General features: G+C 37.3%; 1 long non-coding RNA gene across 1 annotated transcript; it reads right to left on the bottom strand.

Annotated features, from left to right (window-relative positions):
- Positions 1-3,393: 3,393 nt before the first annotated feature.
- On the bottom strand, positions 3,394-4,510 carry LOC122400947. The gene is made up of 2 exons (XR_006259404.1): positions 4,045-4,510; positions 3,394-3,996 (listed from the first exon to the last, which is right to left on the bottom strand). It is a non-coding gene; the product is annotated as an uncharacterized LOC122400947 (long non-coding RNA).
- Between the last annotated feature and the right edge of the window lie 14,869 nt (positions 4,511-19,379).

The raw sequence follows: 19,379 nt of genomic DNA, 5'->3' as shown, positions 1-19,379 counted from the left end.
GTTTGCGTGCAATTGTGAGCTGCAAAATGAATGGAGAAAATACTGTCAATGTCAGATTGGGGTAATTCGAATTTTTGGATCTGAAAATGTAATAAAATTAATGAGCAATGATTACAATCATTTGGTAAATAATAATTGCAACGAACGTATTGTAAACATCGAGGTAAATCAACCCGAAAAATTATATAGGGTACTCGGGACACACTTGGGAAAAATTTTAATGAGGGATTCTGGAGGCCAAAATAAGACGAAAATCAAGAATACCAATTTGTTGATGGAGGCTTCGTTAAAAAGTTATTAACAATTAAATTGACAATTCTCAAATCGTTCTGGAAAAATTATTTTCGATTAAGGGGGTCAATTACAATCATTTTTGGTGAATAGACATTCCCCCGAAATCCTACGCACTTTCTAGAAAAAAATTCGAGAATGTTTAAAATTTTTCGACGATAAAAAAAAATTTCGAATCGTTCTGGAAAAATTATTTTCGGTTGCGGGAGCCAATTACAATCATTTTTGGTGATTAGACATATACTCGAAATCCTGCGCATTTTCGAGAAAAAAATTCAGTACGGTCCCAACTTTAAACGTTAATAACTTTTTAACAAAGTCTCCATCAAAGAATTGGTGTTTTTGATTTTCGTTTTATTTTGGCCTCTAGAATCCTCCATTAAAATTTTTCCCAGGGTTGGTCGAACACCCTGTATAACAATTACATCGATATTTTATACTTTTGGTTATAATTTAGGATTCCAAAGGAAGAAGGAAAAACATTGCTACAAGAACGAAATACAGTAATCACATGCATTTCATTTTAGGTGGAAATTAAAACGTCTCATTCAACAAAATAAAGATTTATATATTTAATAATAATAGCAACATGAAAAGAACAATTATATATAACAAAAATAATCATATACAAAATAAATAACATACATAAAGTTTAAGAGAACTAAAACAATATTGATATAATCATATGCTACCGTATTACGTATTAATAAAGCATACACACACATACATAAAGCATCACATACAACGTTTCTCGAAAGAGTCCAAGATATTTCGATTGCACCGTACGAGACTCTCGATACAAGAGAATGAAACGAGATTTTAACGTTCGAGATGTTCCGAGTAATCGAGATTTCAATCAACGTTCGAGATTATCGTACGAATTGAGCTCTTTAAAAGAAACTTGATCCCAGTTTATATTCGGTTTCGAACAGTGGGGGTCACCTTGACTCTCTCGTACCAGTTGAAAATAATTTTCGTTCGGCCATTAAGAGGAGAACTTCAGAAATGTAAATTTTTGTATCATCGACGAGTTTTAGGGCTCGAAAGTAAAAGATATCTGCGTCTGAAGAGCTCGTTTATTTTACGATCGCATTTTTGCAACGTTTACAGAATTGCATCTCGATGCCCACGTACGCATTCGAGAAATAATAATTAATCGATAAATAATCATTGGTTCGTCTTAACTAGATTTTAATGAACGGCGCAATGGAGACGCAATAATACACTTTCAAAATATCTTCGCTCGCCTTTAAACTACGTGCTATCAGTCGAGTGTGTTTACAGTTTCGCATTACGCAAGATAATTTATTGCTTTCTGTTGCTTAACATCATCTTTCTTTGCTTATGCAATTTATGTGCGCGTCACTTGTGACGGATACATTGGATAATTGCGGACTACCGTAATTTATCACAAAACAATGATAAAACGTATTTTAAAACGTATAGCAATTCGCTTCGAGTTACTCGAGTCGTAATACTTACTCATTTTTATACTTCGCGGTTCTTAACTTTTTTAAACTCACGAGTTTTTATTATTTTGGGCTCGTGGTACAAGTTAAGAATCACTGATACAGTTTACCTTGTTAATTGATCGAATTTCTCCCTCTATAATTGAATCATTGTTGGAAACCATAATTCAAATTTTTATATTATTTTCTTCGTGAAAGTATTATAAATGACTTGGCGAGCCTTCCCCGATGAAAATGAGTCCAAACACGACCATATTATTTCAATTTTGAATTATACGCAATTGAAAATTTTTCAAAAACGATTCAAATTTCGTATAACAAAAAGTAGTCCGAACTAGGTCGTGTTTGGACTCATTTTTCTCGGGAAGATCTCGTCAATATAGTGACAATACTCTAACGCATATATAACACATGCAAATAAAAATTTTCATTACAGAATACCGAAATCAGAAATTCATAAAGGAGAATTGCTAACAAAGTGCCAAACTCGATTCGCCATTAACAAGGTAATTAAAATTATTTTGTTATACGTTTAAATTATTTGCACGCAATTAACGTGCGACTTTTTCGCGGACAATAACGTTATTGTTATACGGAAAACGAATACAATAATAACGACGTTGACGGATCCACGGACATAATCATACGCGACGCGAATAACAATAGAATAATTATTCTATTAAGCTAGGAAAATTATTTCGAAATTGCTTTCATTTACGTTAATCACTCCTAATAACGACTACATTAATGTCGGGAAATTATTTCGAAATAGCTTCCGTACGTGAAAATTATTTTACTTAAATATTTTCGAACGTTTTCGTAAACAATGCGCCCGCACAATTGGGTTACTCGAGTAACAGTTAACAAAGATCACTCATTCGATAAAATTCATTTCTAAAAACAGAATTTACGAATCAGAAAAAAAAGGAAATTAAATTTCCCACGAATTTAATAGATAATAATACTAACAGAGGCGTGTAAATAATCACAAAAAAACGATCTTTCGCGCGAGTATCAAAGATCTCTGTCACAATGGACGCGATATCTCCTAATTAATCGATGACACAAGCAACGATTTTCGAAGTCGAATATGTTCAGAAACGAGGATGTTCTGCTGTTGGTCACGTCATCGCATCAACCCTTGGACTGCTATCAATATTTATCGTCGCCTCGATTCTCGTTATTCGATCAACGATCGATTACAAACGGAGGAAAAAAAAAATATATACATATATATAATTCGTGTGCTTACTTTACGGTTCGTTGATTCGCATTGATGGATCTTCTTAACCCTTCTCTTGGACTCGCTAGTTTCGAAGCGTTTAATCGATCACACACTTAAAAATAATTGATTAAGCCTACGGGGGATGAAGAACATCGAAAAGGTTTCTAATTTCCTCGTAGCGACGAAAATTACTGTTCTAGAGTACAGTAGTCCCTAGAAAACGTTTCATTTTTTTCTGGTTTTCCGTTTTGTGTTCGTGCGCGTGTCGTTTTTTGGGCGTCCTAAGGACCGTTCCGTATAATTATTTATTTTTTTTCTCTTTTTGGTTTGCAGCGATTACTTTTACATTTTTTTCTTGTTTTTTTTTCAATCGTTTTGTCGTTTCGGCGTACTGGTCTCGCTCGATGCCCGCGTACGGGAAACGAACAGAATTCCTGCGACTTGGGAAAGAGTTAAGAAGCGTGCCCTCAGCAGTGGAAGGGTTAGAGGCAACGACCCGGTTTTACATCGGTGATCGTATATGCAGTTAAACAATCGGGCTCGCGGGGCGGTTCGCCGCGATCTAACGAGTTCCAAGTAACAACGTAATAGTTAGGGAATTAATTAAGACTCCTGAAGGGAGGGGGAGGGAGACGAAGCAGCATTTCGTCGATAAAAATCATCCCTCGCCTTTTGATCCGTAATCATTCTCTCCGTGCTCTTCTCCCTCCCTTATTATATTTATTTTTATTTTTTTTTTTTGTTATTTTTTTTCTTCAACATCTATCGAGAGGTAAGGAGAAGTGTGGGTAATCACGACAGGAAACACATACACCGTATACGCTATTATAAAAAATAATAAATATTATTGAAACGTGAATTACACGAGTGGAGACGCGCGGCGTCGCGACGCTGCGGAGTTGGGATAGGAGGAGAGGGGGGGGAGGATTTTGTTGGTCATCGGCGCCAGGCGTCTCCGCTTTAACAATCGTAGACATCGACAACGATACAATATTTCTCGTGTACGTGTGTCTGTATTCGTGTACGCGCGTGTGTGTGTGGGTTTGCGTGTACGTGTACGTGTGTATCCGCGTGCACGCATTTTTTCCATCGTTCGTTCGATATTGTTTTGTTTTTTCTCGTTTTGTTTTCGAATTTCCCGCGCGTGCACGCGTGCGCGTATAGGGGTAGATACATTAATACGTAGACGACTAAGCTAACTATGTCATTTTAAAATACTGTCTGGATCTTTTGTCGATAGAATATCGTCCTCTTTCCCACCGGTTCGCTGTACACATTGTACCGACGATCGCGCGGATCACGGATCCATGCGTCGATCGTTCCTTTCCTATCGATCGATCCGCGCGATCGCATGGATTTTCGTCTTAGCAAAACCTTATCTCCTATTCACCGATTTGTATATGCACGTGTATATGTTATATATAATATATATAATATATAATACATATATTTTGTATATACAATATATCAATTTTGTATGTATATTATGTATATAAGATGCGGTAAAGGTGTAATAAATTAATTGTTAATGTTGTCGTTCATTTATCCCCCTCCCCCTCAAATTTTTTTTTTCCCACCGTTATCTTCTTGTTGCTTCGCCTTTCTGCTTCTCTCCTTTACAACTATACTTGCGTCGCGCCTCGTTTTAACAACTAATGATATGTATTCGTTTTGAACTATAGCATTTATTTTGATACGGCCCTAACCGGTAGTCGGTTTCGATCGCCAACGATCCAGAACGATCTTCGAGCGATCGATGCTAGCGCTGTATAGGGCAGTCTTTGTTCGCGTGGAGTCGATCGGCTAAACGATTCTACTCGAATTTCACTGAACTCAATCTGATCTCGTTTCGTGAAAATTATCAGAAAGAAATTACTACTTGGGTGCTAGTACGAACATGAATCATTTAATAAAGAAGTGGCTGAATTCTCAGAGCTATTTTATTTTAAATTCAATCCACAAATAATTGGGCGAGGTTATCGAAATCCTCCAGTGGAGACCTCTCTAGGCTACTGGAGAAATTAAACCGGTCACGTGATGTCTCACCAGACGACTAACAGTCTTGGTTAGGTCATTCCATAATAAAATGTATTTTATTCCTTGTCACTGTTGTATCTATATTGTCCCTAACCTCTCACAATAATAAAAAATTGACACCAAAGAACAACTCGAAAACCATGTACGGTTATTCCACAATTATTTGTCCAGTTTTGCACACACAAAGAATAATGCAATTTTGTATCTCGTCTCTCGTTGAAACGTTGAAAACGTACATTATTCCAAGGGTTGATTTCATCACCTCGAAACCGTAATTACGTCCCCAACGAAAAGTGGTGTTTTCATTCGTCGAAATGAACTATGCTTGCACATAATGTTCAAAAATTTTCCGTAATTCCCTGCTTCGTGACCGTTCGTTGTTAGCCGCATTATGCCAATAGGGGGGTTCGAGGAGCTTGTAAGTGCAAATTGTCCGCGGTTGCACGCGATGAAGTATTACCAAAGGGGTGATGATCCAAGGAAAATATTTTCTTTAATCTACCCTCCGTTGTACTCGATGTATGAAATAGCTCGAGCTTTTCTTCGAGGGACTCTAATAAATCGCGATGGTCGTGAGCACAATGGAAGCGTGGTTTAAAAAGTTTCGAGGATGACAAGGACGAATGCAGTATCGATACGATATTCGTATACGGAGCGCAATCTGCCCGTAAAAGGAACGTCAATCTTTTGTTCCGCCGTCATGTTTTTTTCCCTGTTCCGAGAAATTAAATAATTTTATTCTGTTTTCAGTACGTTTCGAAATAATAATAACTTGTTGGATTTTATCACTGTTGGGATGACAAAAGGGTGAATTTGCAAAAAAGGTTAATTTACAGGTGCAAAAAGGTGCATACGAGCTACAAAAGCTTTGATTCGGTAGTACAAAACCTGTACTCTTAAAATACGCCTCTTTGAGCGTCGCCTTTCGACCGAAAATATGGGCTCGGTAAGACCCTTGGTCTTTTTAGGGTTAATACTTGCTCGTGTGTCTTGTGATCAGGATATCAAAGCGAACGATCAAGATTAACTCTGGTAAAACAAAATCGTTATGGCGAAGGTCGAGAAGAAGGGTAAAAAATGGCGACGATTTCGTGAAAATTAACGAGATAAATATATCTCTTCCGGGAGAAGTGTAAAACAATTATAATTATAATTTCATCATCGAAGCAATTATCAGAAATTAGGAATTAGGATTGGTATTATTCCTGCAATTTTTTAAGGGGAGTAATTTACTATGGCCACTTAGTTATTGATCCACAATTTTGAGAGATAGGGATCAAGGATCGACAGTTACAGATAAGAAAAAAAAAATAGATATAATTGTAACATCATTTGCAACAGGAAGTTCAAGGGGGCATAGAGTGACATCAAAATTAAATCAATTATAGCAAATTAGAGATCAACGAGATAAATATATCTCTTCCGGGAGAAGTGTAAAACAATTATAATTATAATTTCATCATCGAAACAATTATCAGAAATTAGGAATTAGGATTGGTATTATTCCTGCAATTTTTTAAGGGGAGCAATTTACTATGGCCACTTAGTTATTGATCCACAATTTTGAGAGATAGGGATCAAGGATCGACAGTTACAGATAAGAAAAAAAAAATAGATATAATTGTAACATCATTTGCAACAGGAAGTTCAAGGGGGCATAGAGTGACATCAAAATTAAATCAATTATAGCAAATTAGAGAAACCAAAGACCACGAATGAACGTTTGCAAGCTGATAATTTAGTCAGGTTCTGCTCGGTGATGCTTGCTCGTGTGTCTTGTTATCAGGATATCGACTTCAACGAAATCTGATCAGGATTAACTTTGGATAGACCCGAGCCACGAGCTGCCTCGTTAAAGGCTAAGAATAAGGATAACATTAACCGGCTGCATACAAATTAACGATCAAAGATCAACAAGGATCCAAGGTGGACAGCGTGGCGGAAGACAGAAATAATTAAAACTTCGCTCGGTGCTTCAAATTACCACCTCGTGTAAAGTACAAAGCGCGGTTGAAAGCAGTATTGCGTGACGTTGAAGGTAAACCAATTACTGGAAATTAGAAGAAACGCGAACCAAGGACAAAAATCACTGTTTTCGTGGGTTAATTTTGCAAAGACTGCAGGTTGACCTCCTATCGCCACTAATCCTGGAACCTACACTTTTGGATCGATGCTTATTCATTAATGTTAGCTCATGTGCCTTGTAATCAGATTATCGACGTCGACGAAACCTGTTCTGGATTAACCTTGGAAATTGATTCTGCTCTGCAGCTCGCATATGAATTGGATCGTTTCCTTTAAATGATATCTACTTATTTAATTTCATACAGATTCGTTCAACCTTGATACAGATTCATTCAACCTTGATACAGATTTCAAATGATGAATGTTGTATTGCTTCTATGAATCGACTTTCTGATTTTTATTTGAAAACAAACATGGCGTCTCTACATGATTTTCTTTTGGAAAGACTGAATCAGAATCCTGAATCCTATAAGAGCAAGAAGAAAGCTATGAGGCAACAATAATGGATAAAAGTGGACAGGTGAAATAGAAGATTGAAATAATTGGAACTCTGCTTTTGATTGGAATTGTCTGATCAACTCTGAGTAAATTGCAAAGTAGTAGTTCAATTTCTCAAGGTCATAGAATAATAATGACTTGCTGTAAACATTTAATTCAAGACTCACTTTTTGATCAATGCTACAATGGTTATATGTTTTCAAGATTGATAGTAGAAAGGCTGAGCTATGTGATATCCAGGAATATAAGAAGAAGAAGTAACTGATCTGGCAACAATTAAGGAGTCAAAGGAATAAATGAAGGATCAAGGTGGAGGGTGAAACAGGGGACAGAAATAATTGGAATATCATTTGCAATTTTAAGCTGTGGACAGTTAAATGCTTCAAAATTTATAGAATCATTACTCTGTTTATCAGTAATACTTGTTCATCTTGTAATTTAGATATCAACATCAACGTAGTCGATCAGGATTAATTATAGACTAAGTCACGAGCCACAGCTTTGCTAAGAATAAAAAAAAGAAGCTACCCAATCTGGCAGAAATTAACAGGACAAAGGAACGAATAAGGAATCAGAGTGGACAGTGAGGCAGGAGACAGAAATAATTGGAATACCATTTATAATTTTAATTGTCCATCTCCGGGAGGATCTTTTCCTTGATCAACTCTCTTCCTATAGGAGTTGTGAACAGATAATGTTTAAAAATGTACAAAGTTGACTACAATTGCTCAGATAGGGACTGACAATTTTCTATCAGTAGTGTGCAACTTGTAATCTAGACATCCACACATGTTCAACTTGTAATCTGGACATCAACATATGTTGAACTTATAATCTAGACATCAACACATGTTCAACTTGTAATCTGGACAACAACATATGTTCAACTTGCAATCAACATCAACGTATCTGATTAAAATTAGCTGTACATTAACCAACAAGTTACAGCTCTGCTAAGAATGAAAGCAAGAAGCAACCCAATCTGGCAGAAATTAACAGGACAAAGGAACGAATAAGGAATCAGAGTGGACAGTGAGGCAGGAGACAGAAATAATTGGAATACCATTTATAATTTTAATTGTCCATCTCTGGAAGGATCTTTTCCTTGATCATCTTTCTTCCTATAGGAGTTGTGAACAGATAATGTTTAAAAATGTACAAAGTTGACTACAATTGCTCAGATAGGGACTGACAATTTTCTATCAGTAGTGTGCAACTTGTAATCTAGACATCCACACATGTTCAACTTGTAATCTGGACATCAACACATGTTGAACTTGTAATCTAGACATCAACATATGTTCAACTTGTAATCTGGACAACAACATATGTTCAATTTGCAATCAACATCAACGTATCTGATTAAAATTAGCTGTACATTAACCAACGAGTTACAGCTCTGCTAAGAATGAAAGCAAGAAGCAACCCAATCTGGCAGAAATTAACAAGACAAAGGAACGAATAAGGAATCAAAGTGGACCGTGGGGGTAGAGGACAGCAATAATTGGAACATTATTTGTGTTTTCAATTGTCCGGTCATCTCCGTTCCGGGGTAAATTAATCGAGTCGATACAGGTCGTGGAAAAAGGGTCGTGAACGAATTGAGACTGCCGAATGGGGAAGGGGCGGGTGGTGTGTAGGGGGGAGGGGGGATCGGGGGATTTTATCGACGGGGAAATTTACCGCTGCACCGGAGGCTGCGTGCACGGAGATGCAAATTTCGCCGGCTTGCCCTTTAGCGTTTTATCGAATCAATCTTCGGGCGATTAGGCGGACAACGATTTTTAACGGGTCATCGCACAATAGCCTTTTGTGCCATGTCAAAGGCCAGTCTCTCTCTCGAGAGAGAGGGAGAAGGGGAGGGGGGGAACTGGTGAAAATGCGAGGTGGACAAAAGTGGCATTGCCTCACGGCGCTCTTTCTCTCGGCTTTCTCGATAAAATGTCCCATTGTTGCGTTACCCCCGTCTTTCTCGTACCTCGACCCCCTCGTTCTCGCTTCCGTGTCGATGCCATTTTGCGATCCTCGGCTCTATTTAGCCTCCACGGGCTTTAAAAATCATTTTCAATGCCTGGCTTTCCTGTTTTTCTTTTGTTTTTCTCTTGTTGCGTTGTTTTCTATCGCCACTCCCGGCGGCGTTTCCTAATTGTGGAAAGCAGGAATGAGATCGACTGATGAAATTAGACAAAATTGGGACATTTCTACTATTACACCTGATCAAAGTTCTATTACTGTTGGAATGTTCAAAATTTAGCGCCATTCAAAAGAATTCGTGAGCTCTTATGTTTTCGTTTTTGTACGGTACGCGGCGCGACAGTCGAATGCGTGCGACTTGGTTTTTGGCTGTGCCGCATGCACCCAATGCTATTTTGTAAGAATTAATAAATAAAATACCTTTGTTACTCAAGAAATCTATCAATTACAAACATAATTCGAGATTTTATAAAACAAAGCAAACACATTGTCGTATTTAGTTAACGCTAGAAGCGGTAAAAATGATTCATAATTTCTAATAAAAATAGTACAAAATTGACTCCTCTGAATTTTTGAAAATTTATCCTACTTTTTTGTAAGAATAAACATTTACCTTCTGTTACATTATACATTTCTTCAAGTATCTATCGTTTTAGTTGCTTTGGTACAAATAAATACACCATAATTGTCGATAGTTCTGGCGCCAACGCGTTCGCTGTCTGTGGCCCGTATATGGGTCATACCACCACGCTATTGGATACGCAGCTGAGAGACCGGACAGTGAACGTGTTGATCATCATTTAGTGTACAGTTAATAACGCGAGAAAAGTGTTTGCAGTGTTTGTAGATTCATCAACGTTTAATAGATTTATTTAACAACTAATTTCAAGCGTAATAGTTAGTCTGGTTTTACCCAATTGTATGCATAGGTAAACAGAAGCAAAGATAACGTTCTGTATTGGTTCTAAGACGTACTTGGGTGATTTTACATTCAAGGAAGTTGGTTCTGTAACTCGAATCGAAGAAATTAGGCGGAGGTAACAGTGTTTAGCCACATCAAAGCGGAATTTAGCTCGAATCGCGCAACGCCTGAATTATAACGAGGAAGAAATTGTATTCCAGCACTCGACGAATCCGAGCATACTTCCGAACTGGTAACAAACTAGTTCGGAAAGCGGAAGTTCTCGATGATGAAGTGGCCGGGCACGGAATCTTTATACGAATCCAATTAAAAATTTTGTAACCAGTCGTGAAAGGAACCAGCAAGACACGAAACTCCGCCATTGGAGATTCGAGAACTTTTGGGCCAGGATGCAGCCAGGAAATTATCGATAATTCAATAACGAGCGACGAGGAAAACTGGAAACAATTTTAGATCGATCGATAAATATTTCATCAGTTTTTTATTACGATCAAACCACACTGAATATAAATATTTTTCTACGAGCCCAGAATTGAAAGTAAAGCTAAAATCTATCGTATTTATTTTTCTAATCTAAAATTGACCATCTTAATTTTGAGAATGAATTTTTTTAGTTTCTCGTTGTAAAATCGTGTCAGACAATTATAGAAATTTCTATGGAAATCGATATAAGCAGACGAGATGTTGAAACTGAGAAAACAGTGTGCTTTAAGGAAGATTATTAATGTTTGAAACATTTGTACATGCAAATTAAGGTCCTAGAGTTGAAGGTGCAAGAGTTCAGTGAAATCGAGAGGGGGGAACTTAGAAAATCTGTTTCGAGGTTTACTTTGTTTGTTTGTTATGTACAGGGACGAAGCATCGCGCCTCGAAATTGTTCTACGACCGTTGTCGACGATAATTGTTTAAAAACCACCGCGACCAGATGCATTTTGTTTTTTTTGTTTCCTTAATATTTTGGTGTCTCTATCGAGGATCAACATCGGGAGCACCAGACAGGCAATTCTTGATATGTATCGTTTTCAGCGTGGCTTATTGCTTAACGTATCGCTACGATTTAAAACCTAGGTTCCTTAACTCTATTTACACGTTAGTGCTCCTCGCGAATCGTCAATATTTAAATACTTTACCGGACAAGCGTCGATGGTCCGAAGGATCTTGAAGAAACTGAACACGCCCACCCCTCGATCGATATTCGCGGCAAGTGATTTAACCGTGATTCAGAGATCGAATCGTTCATTGGAATTCACGCGATTGTTTGAAAATCGTTAACGATGATGGCTCGAAACGTCGATGGATATTCAGCGCGATGGAGGAAAGGTTGGAAGCCAATCGGGTTTGATCGATATTCGCAGCGATAACGATGTAAATTGATACTCGAAGGTTGTATTTCGCGTTCGTATCGAAACTTTTTGCGAAATTTCGAAAATTATCCGCGATAATTATTATACACGCTTTTGATGGAAATCGGGTGGGGAAATTAGGAGCGTTTTAAAATTATTAATAGAGCGTGAAACGGTTGTATATATAATTCAGAGAGGAATTACCGGTTTCGATGGATTATTCATTGGCGCCACGTGTTTCATTTTTATTATTCACTTTTCGATTTAAATCCAAATGTAAATGTTTGCAACGACTTACTTTCAGCGTCACTTTTATTTCGGCGATTGTAATTTAATTATAGATTGGAAACTGTCTCGAAAAATATTCGTAATTGAGGAAACTTGTGAATAAATTTAAAACGATTGGTAGAAATTGAGGCTTCGAGACTGTTTGAATATTTCGCTGGTATTCGAGTTGTACGAATGGAATTTGGAATATTTGAGTATTCGTACATTTTAAATATTCACATGTCGATTGACAGACTAAACTTTTCAAATTGTTCATGGAGTCTTTTCTAGAGTCTAAAATAAGACGAAAAACAAGAATATCAATTTCCTCATCGAAGCTTCGTTAAAAAGTTATTAAAAAATTAACTTTCGTTGAAATTTTTGGGCGAAAAAAAAAATTTCAAATCGTCTTAAAAAAATTATTTTTAATTGCAGGGATCAATTATAATCATTTTTGGTCAATAGACATACTACAGAAATTCTACCCACTATCGAGAAAAAAATTCGAGAAGGTGTGAAATTTTTCGACAAAATTAAAAAATTTCAAATCGTTTAAAAAAAATTACTTTTAATTGCAGGGGTCAATTATAATCATTTTTGGTCAATAGACACACCCCCGAAATTTTACCAACTTTCGAGAAAAAAATTCGAGAATCTGAAATTTTTCGACAAAATATAAAAATTTCAAATCGTTTAAAAAAAATTATTTTCAGCTAGGGGCATCAATTACAATAATTTCTGGTCAATAGACATACCCCCAAAATCCTGCGCATTTTCGAGAAAAAAATTCGAGAAGGTGTGAAATTTTTCGACAAAATTAAAAAATTTCAAATCGTTTTAAAAAAATTATTTTTAATTGCAGGGGTCAATTATAATCATTTTTGGTAAATAGACACACCCCCGAAATTCTACCCACTTTCGAGAAAAAAATTCGAGATGTGAAATTTTTCGACAAAATTAAAAAATTTCAAATCGTTTAAAAAAAATTACTTTTAATTGCTGGGTTCAATTATAATCATTTTTGGTCAATAGACATACCCCCGAAATTTTACCCACTTTCGAGAAAAAAATTCGAGATGTGAAATTTTTCGACAAATTTGAAAAATTTCAAATCGTTTTAAAAAAATTATTTTTAATTGCAAAGGTCAATTATAATTATTTTTGGTCAATAGACATACCCCCGAAATCCTGCGCATTTTCGAGAAAAAAAATTCTTTACCAAAAATATAATTTCTGATCAGCAATGCTTCCCTGAAATTTCATGCGTATTTTTAAAACGTCATAATTCCTGAACAGATTGAAGGATTCTAATTTTTAATAAAAAATACATTGGATGTAAGGTCTACTCTTACTTTAATGTTAATAACTTTTTAACGAAGCCTCAATTAACAAATTAGTATTCTTGATTTGCGTCTTATTTTGGCCTCTAGAATCTCTCATTAAAATTTTTCTCAGGAATGGCCGTACAAACCATATAGCAACGGAGGTTTAGGTCGAGCGCTTGCGAGAGGGACAAGATCGTAGCCCTCTGGTGGCGAGTACGGGAGTTGACGCCACATTATCTACTTCATTTCACCTATCTAGATTTACTTTCTGTAACCTCATGAAAATTTTGTTAACTTCTCCGTGAAAAATTATATCACCCATATGTGGCAGTTGATGCGTTAAATATTAAATAAAATTGCATTTAAAAATAAATAATGAATTTGATCATGAAATGCTGCGAATACTCAAGACACTCGATCTAACCATTCGAATGCTCAACTATGCAGACAGTGTTCCAAGCTACATTCGTTTACGTCGTCGAATCTGCATAAATAAAAACGACAATCTCGACCTTACACGAAATACCTAAAAACTGATATTCTCCTCGCGGAATATCGCTTTAGTCCTTTTGCCCCGATAATCGAATCTCCGCAACAAAAGAATGATTTTCCCCTCCCCACGGTTTCCCAAAATGGCGGAACTTCGTTAAATCGCGGTAAGTGGAAAATGTTGATTGATTCCGTTCGATTTCGTCTCATGGATTGTCGGGGAATTGTCCAGCGATATTGTACCGGTTCTCGCGCAGAAATAAATCGATTGTTCGGTGAAACTTTATACCCACCGCGATTTAACGACGAACGCTGGGAAAGTCTCGCTTCCAACGGGGGAAGAAAATTGCGAACATTAACCGAGTGACAAGAACCGTAACGATCGTCTCGGATCGATAAAGTTGTTCCATCGAGAGAATTCGTAATATAAGTGCTGGCTTTAACCCGTGATTTCCCTGTTCGTCTTCCAAATAGATTGCTCGACGTTTCCGTTTCGAGTTCCCTGCGTTTTAACGAAATAGTTCATGTTTTCAATGTTTCGCCGTTTGGCCGTCGATGGCGCACCGTCTCGTCTCCCGCCATTTCTCGTAAACAAAATGGAGAACGACGAGATTAAGTATACGTGCATAAGTTATTTATATCTTTTTAAGCATTATTTCCAGAAGATTTTTCCCAGTTCCATTTCTACGCGAATTTTCTTCTCGATTTAAATAAATATGGCGACAAACAGAACAATATATGAAACGATTTCTTAAAGTTAAAATTAACCTTGTTCATCGTTAATATTGTACAATGTCGTTTTATAGACGAAGCGATATTATTGTTATGCGTTCGTCGAACTCTTGTTCTCTTTCCCTTTTAAATTATTCACTCTCTATGTTTCATTTAACATCGAGACGCGAATTTTCCTCCAAAGTAACAACCTAATAAAAACTTTGGAGGGAGTCTGAAAAATGCAAAGAAAAGTTATCCACCGGAGAAATCGACGTCCAACTTTATAATTACATTTGCAGCCTGTAAGGTTTAATGCTCGGCAACAATATCGACAAGTTGAACTGTTCTTTTTTTTCGCAATTTTTAAGTTTGTTTAGTAATGGGAATATTGAAATTTTAGATCTGCGTCTGTTTAGTAAGGTTTTTTAGAAAAATTGTAAGATCTACGATATATGAATAAATTATTTTTAATCTTTCCTGCAACTTTTGCTAAAAGACAATTACAAGACGGACATCTCGTTACAAAACTTTGCCTCGATAGTTCGGCGCGGGAATATGGAAATGAATTTTTAAAAAGAAGCAATTTCCTACCAAAGTGCAATACAATCTACTGATTTAAGGTGGTATTGTTTAATCTTACTTTTCTTTCTGCCAGTCGAACTTTCCGGGCGGGACCCCCACTCCCATAATTCGCAATATTTCTTTTATTTCGCAAAAAAAACGGCGAGAAAGGAAAGAAGATTAATTCATTACGAAAGAAGTTCACCCGGCTCTTTTGGTTTTACCTTGCGTTCCTATCTTCTTGTTCCGCGAACAAGCGTTTGCCAAGAAAGAAAGTTAAAACCGTATTGATAAAAAGTCCCTAGCCTCTTCTCGACATTAAATCGTCGATCATTTAACAAACTTTCGCGATAACCGATGAAAATATGGTTTTTGTAATAAACATTACGTTTGAAATGCAAAATTATTATTGTAAATAGTTTATTCCCAGACATGGGTTAGGTCTGTGCGCATATTGATGTGGGACATTGTAAAATAGTTGTTTTATACCGATTGTAAACTATTCTATTATTGTAAATAATGGGGAGACTTTAGACCCTATAACGTTACAGGAAATAAAGTTCAGAATTTTGTTTAATTTCTGTGCAAACGAATGATAAATAACATTAAATATTGGTCCAAGTGGGCTTCAATTATGTTCGCTGTCTGTGACCCGTATATGGGTCATATCACTGTGCTATTGGATACATTGCTGAGAAACCGGACAGTGAACGCGTTGTCCAAGTGGACATTAATTATCACGTTCGCTGTCCATGACCCGTATATGGGTCATATCACTGTGCTATTGGATACGTTGCTAAGAAACCGGACAGTGAACGCGTGGTCCAAGTGGACTTCAATTATCACGTTCGCTGCCCATGACCCGTATATGGGTCATATCTCCATGCTATTGGATACGTTGCTGAGAAATTGGACAGTGAACGCGTAAGGTATGTATTTTAAAAATTGCAACGGCGTTTAAAAGGCTCGCCAGACGAAAGGTTAAAATGGATCCCGAGTAATATGGAATTAAAGGATAATAAGAAGGGGAGGGCAGAAGTATGGCGGTGAAATATTTTTTAATTTATGGGGGCGTTTCTTCGCACGAGGCAGAGTTGAAAAGTTAACTTAGCCAGGGGTCTGGAAACTTTTGCAATCCGCTTTGAGAGGCATTGCTAATAAGAACTTTACAAATTAAGGGCGGAGGGAAGAGTGATTCTTACTACGCCATTAGTCTGTTCTTATTTAGTTCCTCCACTACGGAAATCCCTTTCGAGACGAGGAGGTTTAATACTGGATACTATTTTATTTTAAAAGAAACACGTATGAAACACTTCAGGAACAGAAATAAATAATTTCTTACCCAGATAACAATTTCGAATAACGATTAAAAGATAAACTCTGATCAGTTATATGCTCCATGAAAAATAAATAATAAATAAATAAAATTATATTTCACATCGAAGGATTCAAATATTATCTCAACAATTTAATAAATCACTATATGGTATTTTCATCGAATAAATTTCTTATCTATGTTCAGAGATACGGGTGCATTTTAATTTCTAACAAATATTATAACACGAAAGTAATCTTAAACACGTGTTAATTTTCTTAACGTTCGTGCACCAAAATGTCCGCCAGCAATAAAACTAAATAATTAATAATAAAAACATGGACACTCTTTGAAATTTTCAATACCGTATATAATTTTCATTTAATAAAAATTACGTTCCCGATCGTGCGGACCTTTATTCGCGTCGCGTGATGTTGTTTCGCGGCTGGTTCCCACCAGAGCCAGCTTTTCTTCCCTTCCGGTTCCCGTTCGGATCTAGCCAGTGGCGTCGTCTTTTAAATAAATCAGCGGCGCTCTCGCGGGACACAGTCACCCGAGGGGGTGGCAGAAAACGAAGAGAAGAAAGATACCTGGCGGCTTGAAAGAGTCCCCGAAGTGGAGATTGGAGACACACTTTCACCGCGCCTCGAAGAACTTCTGCCTGGTGGTATTACCGCGGTTCTCTGCGCCCCGTGGAAGCCGATAAAAAGGAACTAAAGCCCGCCTTCGAAACAGCTCTCGATGGAAGAGAGTGGGATTTACGTCTTGATCGAGAGGGACTGATTTAATTTTGTAACTGCCACTAACTGCATCGACGTGACAAAGAGGCTTGGAATTTTCTCGAACTCGCGGAGGAAACTCGCCCCTTGGCTCCTTATACCGCTCAGTCGAGAAATATCCTCTAACCCTAAACAAATTTTAACGTGCGTTCGATAATATCTAGCGTTTCATCTGAACGTGAAAACTTTCAAATTCCTGTCTGGGAGGTTTGGAAAACTCCCTCTGTACAAGTCTGAGTCTTCTGAAGGGATGCAAACAACGGTGGAAGGGGCTCTTTTGCATGTATGCATAACGCAGATTGATGCAAGAAGCGAGGCAGTACTGTAATAGTTAATGGATTAAAAGATTGTTATTGTATATTCTCTTTTAAATTACACAGTTCCTAATCATTCGAGTGAAAGAAATATAAATGGTGGAGAAAGGGACTCTGTTGCAAGTATGCATAACGCAGATCGATGCAAGAAGCGAGGCAGAACATTTTCTTGTTACTAAATTAAAAAATTGTCACTGAACAGTTATCAAACTCTTCTTAGTGACAGTTTCCAACCACTCCAGTCAAAGAAACCTAAAAATCGGTGAATGATATTCCGTTGCAAGTATGCATAACGCAGATCGATGCAAGAAGCGAGACACTAGTTGGAATAAAAGATTGTTACCGTACATTCTCTTTTAAATTACACAGTTCCTAATCATTCGAGTCAAAGAAATATAAACAGTGGTGGAAGGGAGTCTTTTGCATGTATGCATAACGCAGAGATTGATGCAAGAAGCGAGGCACTAGTTGGATTAAAAGATTGTTACTGTACATCCTCTTTTAAATTACACAGTTCTTAATGATTCGAGCCAAAGAAATATAAATGGTGAAGGAAGGGACTCTGTTGCAAGTATGCATAACGCAGATTGATGCAAGAAGCGAGGCAGAACATTTTCTTGTTACTAAATTAAAAAATTGTCACCGTACAGTTATCAAACTCTTTTTAGTGACAGTTTCCAACCAGTCAAAGAAACCTAAAAAGCAGTGAAGGATATTCCGTTGCAAGTATGCATAATGCAGATCGATGCAAGAAGCGAGACACTAGTTGGAATAAAAGATTGTTACTGTACATTCTCTTGTAAATTACACAGTTCCTAATGATTCGAGTCAAAGAAATATAAATGGTGGAGAAAGGGACTCTGTTGCAAGTAAGTATGCATAACGCAGAGATTGATGCAAGAAGCGAGGTAGTACTGTAATGGCGCCCTAGGATCCCACGAACCACAAAAGAAGAACTCTTTCAGTGTTAGGTCTATTATATACTTTGCATGTGACATTACATTTTCTTTATCTAAAAAATTGTTACTGTATCCTCTTCTTAACTACACAGTTTCCAACCACTCGAGTCAAGGAAACGTAAACAGCGTTTGAAAGGACTCTGTTGCAAGTATGCATAACGCAGATTAATCCAAGAAGCGAGGCAGTACTGTAATGGTGAACTGCAAATGAAGAAGGCTTTTAATGCTAAGTGTATTATTAAAAAATTGTCACTGAACAGTTATCAAACTCTTCTTAGTGACAGTTTCCAACCACTCCAGTCAAAGAAACCTAAAAATCGGTGAATGATATTCCGTTGCAAGTATGCATAACGCAGATCGATGCAAGAAGCGAGGGTAGCAATGGCGCCGTGGGATCGAAACAGAAGAATTTAGTGGAACGAAGTGCTCGTTATCGATTGCTAGATTCGGACGTGTACGGGGATTGCTATTGTTCTCGTTTTCCGTTTTTTTCCCCTCGCAAGGAACGGCACGGTTAATTCGCTCGAAGAGCGCAGTTGGGAGACGGTGCAATTACTTTTAATCAGTTTCTATAAATCCCCACCGAAGGCCTTCGAGAGGCGATGGAACCGTTCTCGGTATGTTTTATGCAAATGCCTCGGTCGATACACGTAAACCCGTAAATCCCTTTCTTCGGCGGAGTCCTGTTTTCAGGCAGCAACTCTTGCATGTGGTAAATTTGAACCTCGAGGAAACGTTTCTCGCGATCGCTTCACGCTGGGGAATTTCCACCGAGACATCACTCGCATTTAAACGAACGATTACGCGGCCGCTTTCTTGCACGGAGCTTTACACTCCGAAGGATTTCAACATCGACTTCGATTATTTCTCGA

The sequence above is a fragment of the Colletes gigas genome, unplaced genomic scaffold (genome assembly GCF_013123115.1).
Source record: "Colletes gigas isolate AHSC1104 unplaced genomic scaffold, ASM1312311v1 Colletes_gigas_Sc00020, whole genome shotgun sequence".
In the NCBI taxonomy this organism is placed as follows: domain Eukaryota; kingdom Metazoa; phylum Arthropoda; class Insecta; order Hymenoptera; family Colletidae; genus Colletes; species Colletes gigas.
Note: the sequence above shows the minus strand (reverse complement) of the source record. Positions and strands in the feature narration are given on the sequence as shown.